Source organism: Mustela nigripes, chromosome 3 (assembly GCF_022355385.1).
Source record: "Mustela nigripes isolate SB6536 chromosome 3, MUSNIG.SB6536, whole genome shotgun sequence".
NCBI lineage: Eukaryota > Metazoa > Chordata > Mammalia > Carnivora > Mustelidae > Mustela > Mustela nigripes.
In genome coordinates this window covers 182,591,097-182,600,344 of record NC_081559.1, presented here as the reverse complement: position 1 = coordinate 182,600,344, position 9,248 = coordinate 182,591,097, and the positions used below count along the sequence as shown (strand labels likewise).

General features: G+C 51.4%; 1 long non-coding RNA gene across 2 annotated transcripts; it reads right to left on the bottom strand.

The window, feature by feature from the left end:
• Window positions 1–553: 553 nt before the first annotated feature.
• On the bottom strand, window positions 554–8,388 carry LOC132013271 (uncharacterized). 2 transcript variants are annotated; one of them, XR_009402951.1, is made up of 4 exons: window positions 8,100–8,388; window positions 5,579–5,742; window positions 2,204–2,466; window positions 554–2,122 (listed from the first exon to the last, which is right to left on the bottom strand). It is a non-coding gene; the product is annotated as an uncharacterized LOC132013271 (long non-coding RNA). The 2 variants fall into 2 exon arrangements; XR_009402950.1 differs by having other exon boundaries at window positions 554–2,466.
• Window positions 8,389–9,248: the final 860 nt, after the last annotated feature.

Sequence of the window (9,248 nt, the reverse complement as noted above, 5' to 3'; positions counted from 1 at the left end):
CTCCTGGGGCTTCTGGCCAGAGGGCTGGGAAATGGACAATGAGCGTAAGCAAAACGCATTTTGAAGTGAGAGGATAGTCCGTTTAAAGGCTGTACAGTGTTGGTGGGTCTGGGGGAGGGTAGAGGCAGAGACCAGGACAAGAAGCTGAGCAGCTGGTCAGGGCCTCAAACACCACACCTGGAAGACTGGACTTGCTCTTCCAAAGTGTCCGAGGCACGAATGATACAGAATAATTTGGTGGTTACCAAAGTCCCTCTGGAGCAGTAAAAAGAATGAGAGATGAAAGTGGAGCAGGTTAGAAGCCTACTGCACCAGTCCCAGCAATAGAAGAGAGGGCCTGAATAGGACAGTGGCTCTTGGGATGGAGAGGAAAGAACAAATGGGAGGGACCCCCAGCAAGGAGGGGAGTGTCTGTGCCATTATTCGGCACTGGCAGAGGCAACTTCTGGGAGGTAGGGGCTGAATGGTTCCCCCTCCCCCCGAAAATAGCTGCCCATTGGGAAACTGCGAATGTGACCTAAGGGTCTTTGCAGATGTTGTTAAATGTCTTGAGATGAGCTTTTTTCCTGGATCATCCCACATAAGGCCCTTGATTTGGGGCTTCTGGTCTCCACGATGGTGAGAAAATAAATTTCTCTTGTTTTAAGCCATCAATTTTGTGGTAAATTGTTATAGCAGCCCCAGGAGACTGATAATCAAGGGGGTGCTGTGGGTTCCCGGGCTTGGGAGACCCACCACTTCCACCTCTCCAGGCTCCAGGGAAGGAGGCGCCTAGCTTCCAGACCGCAGACCCAGACAAGGCAAGACTGCAGGGAGAAAAGCTCTCACTCAGGCCCTGCCTCGTGCTAAAAAAACAATCTCCAGTGTGTTGCCACATGAGGATTAGTCAAATAATTACGAGCTCTGACTTTCCCCTGAGTGATTCGGTGGGACTGAAGGCTGAGGCCTTGGGAAGAGTGAGTGGAGTCGTCGCCTGGTCAGGGAGGAAAGGCAGCGTCAGTCGCCTCCCAGAAGAGGCCAGTCCCCGTGGGAACCTACAAGAAACCCAACCAGACTCACAGGGACATGCCCCAAACATGAGCCAGTCAGGTGAACCAGAGGCCACTCGCCAGCCACCAGCTCGACATCTTCCACCCCACACGGTGAGCTCACCCTCTCGTCCACAAAGGCCTCCTCGCAGGAGCAGCACTGCTGGGAGCCAGAGGGGCCTTGCCAAGCACTCTGCAGGCTCTGTCTCCTGGGGTCCAGCAGTGAGGCAGAAAGTTCAGGCAAAGTCACCCCTCGGTAGAGGCTGGGGAGCCCCGTGTGGCAGCAAACTCAGGGGCTTTGGAGTCTAATAAGCCAGGCTCAGACTCCAGCACCGCCTCTTCATGACCCTGTGTGTCAGGCTCCTGTGAGTCAGTTCACTCCACCTCAGTTTTCTCATCTCTAAAATGGGCATGATTAGACCCACAATGCCGGATTGTTTAGAAAATTAAATAAGCTGTCGTATGGCAAGTGCCTGGCACATCGTAGATGCTTTTATCAATTGACAACATGTGTTGAACTACTGTGTGCCACCTGCTAGGGGACACTGGTGAACAAGTCATGGAGCAACGCGGTAACAAGGCTGACACAGCCTCGAGTGGGGAGGCTTTGATGGGAGGGCCAGGAGTCAAGGGGAATTCTGCAGGAAGTTAAGTTGAAGTTGGAATCCTATTCCTGTTAGTCCAGAAGGATTCAGGGATCAGCTTGAGGTCACAGGGCCAGTAGTGGTCAGGTCAGCACTCAGATCCATGCTTCAAACCCTCACTGGCTGCCACCTCTGCTCTAGGGCCTGGACAGTCTCTGAGGGTCCAGCTGTGCAGGACTGGGCCAGCTCTAGGTCAGGGTCAACCCCTTAGAACCTGCAAGCCCCCACCTTGGATGCTGAGCCTTTACCCACTGCCCAGGGAGCCCCTGACAGCCTTGGTCTGGGCCTGGGACGACACATGATGGACGGAGCACAGTTGGTTTACGCACTCGCATGTTGATGGACAGCTGGCTTGTTTCCAGTTTGCGGTTATTACAGATCAAGTTGCTATGAGTATTTGTTTACAAGTCTTCGTGTGGGCATATGTTTTCTTTTCTCTTGGGCAGATTCCTGGGAGGAGAACAAGCGGATCATGGCAGGTATAATTTAACTTTGTGAGAAACTGCTGAAGTGATTTCCAAGCGCTCTTACCATTTACGTTCTCACGGGGTAGGAATGTTCCAGTTACTCCACTTCCCTGACAACACTTGGTGTCAGCAGTCTTTAATTTTAGCCATCGTCGTCGTCTGCTCGGGCTGCCATAAAAAAAATGCCACAGACCGGGTGGCATAAGCAACAGAAATTTATTTTCTTATACTTTCGGAGGCTGGAAGTCTGAGGTCAGGTGTCCATGTAGTCCAGTTCTGGTAAGGGCTCTCTTTCTGGTTTGCAGACTGATGCCTTCTGTGTCCTCGCTGGGTTGGAGTATGGGGGAGGGCAAGAGTGAAGCCAGTTAGGAGGGCAAACAGTGGTCTCTTTAACCCTTAATAAGAGCACCAGTCCCATAATAGGGCTCTGCTCTCATGACCTCATCTAACTTTAATTACCTCCCAAAGACCCCACCTCCAAACACCACCACACTGGGAATTAGGTCTTCAACATATGAATTTGCGGGCAACAGGAACATTAGGTTTACTACAGCTTTTCTAAAATACGTGTCATGGTATCTCATTGTGGTTTTAATTTGCATTTCCTTAGCAACTGATGACATTGAGCATCTTTTAATGTGCTCACTTGGCAGCTGCTTATCTTTTGTTGGGGAAGTGTCTGTTCAAATCTTTTGTCCATTTTTTACACGTGTTGCATGTTTTCTTATTATTGAGTTTTGAGAGTTCTTTATATATAATGGATGTAAGTCCTTTAGCAGATGCATGATTTGCAAATATTTTTTCAAAGTCTGTAGCATAGCTCCCCCGTTGCTTAATAGTAACTTTCAAAAATCAGAAATTTTAAAATTTTGGTGAAATTCAATTAACCTACTTATTTGATGGGTGACACTTTTGAAGTCACATCTGAGAATCTTTGCCTAACCCAACATCACTAAGTTTTCCTCTTACGTTTTTTATTCTAGAAATTACATAGTTTTAGGATTTGCACCTGCACTTACAATCTATTTTGAATTAAATTTTTTATCTGGCACGTGGTATGGCCCAAGCTCATTTTTTGAGCATAGAGTATATCCAAATGTCCCAGCATTATTTGTTAACGGCCCATCCTATCTCCACAGAATTGCCTTTGCAACTTGGTTTAAAAAAAAAAGTCAGTTATCCATAGGTCTGTTTCTGGACTCTCTTTTTGTCTATCCTATGCCAACACCACAATAACTTTACCACAAGGCTTAAAACCAGGTAGCCTTAGTTCTCCAGCTTGGTTCTTCCAAGTTGTTTGTCTCTCCAGAGTTGTTTGGCGGATCTAGGTCCGATGCATTTCCATATGAATTTTAGTATCAGCGTGTCAGTTTCTTAAAAAGAAAAAAACATGGTGGGACTCTGGACTTGGTAGTTGCTCAGGAAACCATTATGGACGGTGCTGAATATTAACACTACAACCGTGTGTCTTGGTTTACTGGACTTCTTCATGTCCTCCCATTAACTCTCAACAATCCTGGGACAGAGGCAGGGGGCCAGTGTTCCCCATCGTGTGATCAGGAAAGCGGAACCTCAAAGACAAAGTGCATTCCCCACAGTCACGCTGCTGTTGTCGCCCTGCTAGTGAGTGGCAGAAAGATGTTTTGAATGCAGGAGGTCCGGACTCCAAATCGGGTCTCTCCGTACTAACCTGCCTCCGAGGAGGGGTTTCCAGGATCCCCGGAATACTCTAAAAGTTTAATAAGCTGGACAAAAAGAGGCACTCATTGTTTGGGTTACCTTTAAAAAAAAACCACACAATTCCAAATGTTGGTGCCATGCAAATGTATTTCCGTTGCCCTAATTTGAACGTTTTCCTCTGTTCTCCTAAAATGTGGGCGTCAGTCTTAATAGGAAAACCATATGTCTCTGTTCCCTTTTAACTTTCTTTCTTGGCAAGAATACAGCTCCTCGGAGGAAAGGGGAGAGGAAAGGGGATACATCACAGAAGGAAGGATTCCAGTTTGAAGTAAGCAAGAACTTCCAGATGGTGAAGGCTGCCAAGCCCCGGGTGAAATTGCCAAAAAGGATGAGATCATTGCCAGCCTGGAAATCCTGAGGTCCCCAGCTCCGCGAGGAAAAGCGATGGCCTTGGCTCTCTCTTTGCTCTGAATGCCTTCTCTCGGGACATGGTGACACTCACCGGGGTCCCCAGGTGAGCCCACACTGCCAGTGGGACCCACGACGGAGCTGACGTATGGGGTACAAAGCAGTTCTGAAATAGAGGTTTTCTTTTGTGTCGGGTTCCCTGAAAACAGCTTATGAGCTGGAGATTTGCGTGGAGGTGTGCTGAGGGTGCTCTTGGGGTGGGGGTGGGGGGAAAGGAAGCAGATTGGGACACTGATGTGCAATGAGGCTGCAACAGAGTCCTGAGCCCATCCCAGCTCTGGGGCTGCCAGGGCCCTTGAGAGTTGGCCCCGTGGTAATCCCCTATCAAATAGTCGTTATTTGGGGCGTGCCTCTTGGGAAGGCAGAGAGACGAGGCTGTGAGCTCCCAGCGGCTGACACTCCTGGCAGTTGGGGAAAGGAGTGCCTCGGTCCTGGACATGGTGGGCACAGCAGGTGCACCAGACGGCCACTGCAAGGTCTAAGATTGTTCTGGACCCTCCCGTGTTTTTCCCTGTTCCACAGAATGTTCCAACTTAGAACACCAGGAACTCACTTCCAGACATCCCTTGTGAGGCTGCAAGTGCATTCACTGTTGGCCTCCCCAGGCAGGGCAGAGGAAAATCTCATCAGTGCCACAATATCACCATCTAGAAGCTCTCCTCTGGGCCCGTCACAAGATTCATCAGCGCCCGCTGGGATCCATGCTTCAACACCTCCCCCAAACACACACACACACACACACACACGTACAACAGGGATTGTCCATCTGTCCATGCCCAGGGCTTGGCAGGATCTGGCAAGAGGCAGGTCCCAAGCACATGCATGATGAAAACATGAAGAAACGTTCTAGCTCCGAGCTCACAGGGCTCTCCCAAGGGCTTTACTCTCTTTTCCCCCCTTTTATCAGTTGACGAGCTCTAAGTATTCGCTTCCATTTCCACCAGTCTCAGGGCTCCTGTTGCTATTCATGAAAGACCTGCTAATTCTAGAACTTTGCGATTTCCTTCAGGTCACCCTCCGTGATGGAGAGAACCCCTTGGTGGACTTGTGGGCCAGACTGATCAACCCCAGGAAAGACCCCTCTCCTGTCCCCTGCCGCCCAGGAGGAAGGGTGTGCTCCTTCCTTGCCCAGTGCGAGCAGGAAGCTTCCCGAGAAAGAGGAAACATCAGAAGGCCTGGCCAGCCAGGTGGTCAGGCAGGAGATCCCAAGAGAGGCTGGAGGGAGAAGTGTCCTCGGGGAGAAGAGCTTTTCCCACTCCCACGTGCTCCATGAGTAACACCCGTGGCTCACCTGCTAAGCGCTGAAGGACACGCTGTGCTCTGCGCTGTCATGGGGACCTCATAGGCCGCTGCGGGAACCCAGGTGACCAAGTGCTTGAGGCAGACTTTGGGGTGGGGGCTGGAGGAGCACCAGAAGGCTCAGCTGAGACCCTGAGTGAGGAGGGAGACCTAGCCCTGTAGAAGGAGGAGCCAAGGGCACAAGGAATAGTTCAGGCCGAGGGAACGGCACCTGCAAAAGCCACAGGCAAGCTCAGGACCCAGGGCTCTGGGGGAGGCAGGGCGCTGCATCAGGCCCGTGGGCAGAGCCACAGGGAACATAGAGGCTGATGGGACACCGTGCATGGATCGGCAGGGCCAGGGTGGGGAGTCGCTGGTGTGGGGCCCAGACCAGAGCCGTCTGCAGGCACCATCGGGGCTCCTGGGAGTGTGTGGGATAAAGTATCAGCGAAAACAAAGAGCCCAGAGCAGCCCCCTGCCTCCCCCAGCTCCAGTGGGAATGGAGGCCCAGAGTCAACAGCAACAGCATTTTGGAGGGTCAGGGGGTTCTCTCCCCTGGAACCTGCCTCCTGCCATACGCGCGCAGCCAGGACTACCCCGTCCCCTTCAGGTCCTTGCCTTAACAGCTTGTTTGCAAGAGCGGCCCCCAATGCTCATGACTCTACTTGCAACGACCACTCTTTCTCCTGCCTGTTCTATTTTTCTCCTTGGTCCTTGTCAACCACCACGCCCCCTGCATTTGCTCATCCGGCCTGATTATCGTCGGTTGCCCCTCACTTCTCATCTGTTTTGTTTGCTGCCTAGATGCTGAGCACCTCATAGCTCCTCGGCGCATGTTTATGAAATGAGACGGCTAATAACTCCGATTTATGGAGCCCGGCCCTCATACTGCCCCATCTGTTCTCTCCTTGAGCCTCACAACGACCCCCATTGTACAGATGAGCAAACTGAGGCCAGGGGACATAAACGAACACTAGACATTCAGCCAGTGGGTTTAAACCCTTGGATTGGGAATTGCTGCTGCCAGGTCCCTTCCAGAAGCTGCTTTAGCATCTGCAAGTGTTGCCCATATCTAAGAAGGGTGGGTATCCCCCACCCGAGCCCCACCACCATGTGCACAGGTACACATTTGAAAAACAAAACAAAACAAAACACAAAAAACAAATTCCAACAACTGCATGCTCAAATTTGGACAGATTTGCAAATCCAAAGTGACAGCATTGGCTAAGGTATTGGCATAAGCCTCCTCTCACGCATGTGGGTCACCAGTGTGTTGGTAGATCTGTCGGAGGGAACTCCGGGAAATGGATACCCTTTCCCCCAGCCCTTGTGGGGTGACCAGCCTGGGAAACATGTTAACTCCTGCATGAGAGGGGTCAGGGACACGCCCCATGGGGAGTCTCAGGGCTCTTGAGTTGGGGGGCAGAGGGAGGCTGTGGCCCGGAATGCCTGCCCTCAACCGGGTCTGCCCCTGGCAGTTTGGGCAGGAGCGTGCAGAGAAGGCTGGAAGCTGCTGGCCTTGAGCTCCAAGTGTGTCTCCTGCAAAGCTCCTTAGTCTGGGTGGGGTGAGGTCAGAGTTCATCCCTGGCACAGGTGCAGCTCCCCCACCCCCTTTCCCACCCCCCCCCTTCCCACTTCCTCCTTCAGCCAAAGCCCACAGTTTGAGTGGTTCTTGGTTGACTTCCTCGGAGAAGAAAAGGATGATACAAGGGCCTCCATCTTGCCCTTCCCACACCCCACCCAGTGCGCTTTTAAGATGTGGAAATTTTATTAAATCCCTGAGCATAGCTTCTTTCTACATTTTCTGTGGTTTAACTCTCCGTGGGTCTTTTTGCTTATGGTTTTGGCTTTTTCCCCTTCTTTAAATCAGAGACTTTTCTTTCTCCTTTGTCTCTTACATGAAACAAAGGGCTAACACTTCTAGTATTTTCTACAGGCCTTGCATACTCGGACAGTAAGTACATACCGACCTGGCAACCAGTGTGTCTCTGTGCATGTGAATCCCCAGGATGAACCTGGATTCTCATCGGCCTGACTGCTTTCCTTTGCAGACTGGCCTCAGGACCTTTGCTCACACCCGTCCCCGGGGAGAGTGGTTTTGTTCCTCCATTTACCCAAACTGGTCTCTTCTCTGCCCTAGGCAAGTTTCCCCAGGCAATAAATATCTTTTCTGAGACTGTAGCCCCTCTCATCCCTCCTGCCCTCCTGGAGGACCATGCCTGGAGGACCATGATCTGGTAGTGTAATTCACCTCTGTGCTGTCCTCTTTGAGAAGGATGAAATTAGCTGTAAAGATATGAGTATGTATTTTAGGAAAATGAACTGCCCCACCCTCAAACGAATATGTATTTTAGGAAAATGAACTGCCCCACCCTCAAACGCATATGTATTTTAAGAAAATGAACGGCCCCACCCTCTAACCTGCTTCCTCCCACAACCGCCCACCCTCAAGGTGACCCACTACAAGTTTGCTTGATCCTCCTGTGTTATTTAATTCCCACGCATTCCCATGTATTCAAATAAAATGCACTTACCTGGAAAGCAGGAACCTGGGCCGAGGCTTCCAGCCAAGCTTCTGCTATTAGTGCTCAATTCCTTCTACTTGTTTTGTCCCCCTGGATCAGGGCAGCCCCAGGGGACATGCAGAATCGGGGGTGATCCCTCCTCTCCACAGGTGAAGTTGCAGAGGTGCAGAGAAGCTAATAGGGTCACCTCAGGTCACGGAGCTAGTAAGAAAGAGAGTGAAATTGGAACGCTTGTCCTCTGACATGCCCAGCTGTTCTGGGAAAAGCACTGAAGGACGCTCGACTTCCCTAAACCTTACTCCCGGGTGCCCGGCTCTGCAGAGCTGAGGTTAGCTAAAAACATGTTGCAATCCCTTGTCACTCTCCAAGTAGCCAAACCCGGGTTCTCATCCGTGACTTGATATGTGCCCTGGGCGGCAGCCCCTTTCAGGCCTGGGGTTCAGTATCCACTTGGGTGAATCATGAACCGTCAGCCAGCTGTCGCCTCACCTTCAGCTCCCTGAGGTGTGAAGCTTGTTTTCTTTTGCTGGCATAAAATAGTCACCTCGAACACATGGTCAGACGTGGGACACTGCCTCAAAGGCAAACACAGACCCACAGGAAAAATTGATCTGTAGAATGCAAGTGCTCCCAGTGCCAAGAGCTGGCTTCTCCCTAGGAAGTTCCCATGCCTGACAAGGATGTCACCTGCCTCAAAGAAACAGACGGGACACGCTGCTGAGCTCATGGTTACTGACCCAGGGGAGAAGAGGGAATGCCTGGCCAAGCTCTGTGGGTGTGAACCAGGACGGGCAGCCCCGGAGCCTCAGAAAGATTCCCCGGCTCACACTTCCCAAGTGAAACCCGGCTCCTGGGTCAGCACAAACCCCCTCCTGGGCCTCTTCTTTCTGCCAATCCACGCTGAAACCCCAACCACAGCGGCCGGGCGGGCGGGTGTGCCTTGATGATTAATAGCCAAAGCTTCATGCTTGTGTCAACGCGCTCTCAAGGGACTTCTTTATTTCAGTGCTAGCTGTGTATGGAGGGAGGTTCTTAAAAGAACCTGGGGAGTGTGGAAAGGCTTTGGGTGCTGGCCTGGACCCCTAGCAGGACCCCATGCAGGAGTTTCCTGAAAGGCCACCCAAGAGGATTGTAGGTGCCTCAAGAACACCTATTTCT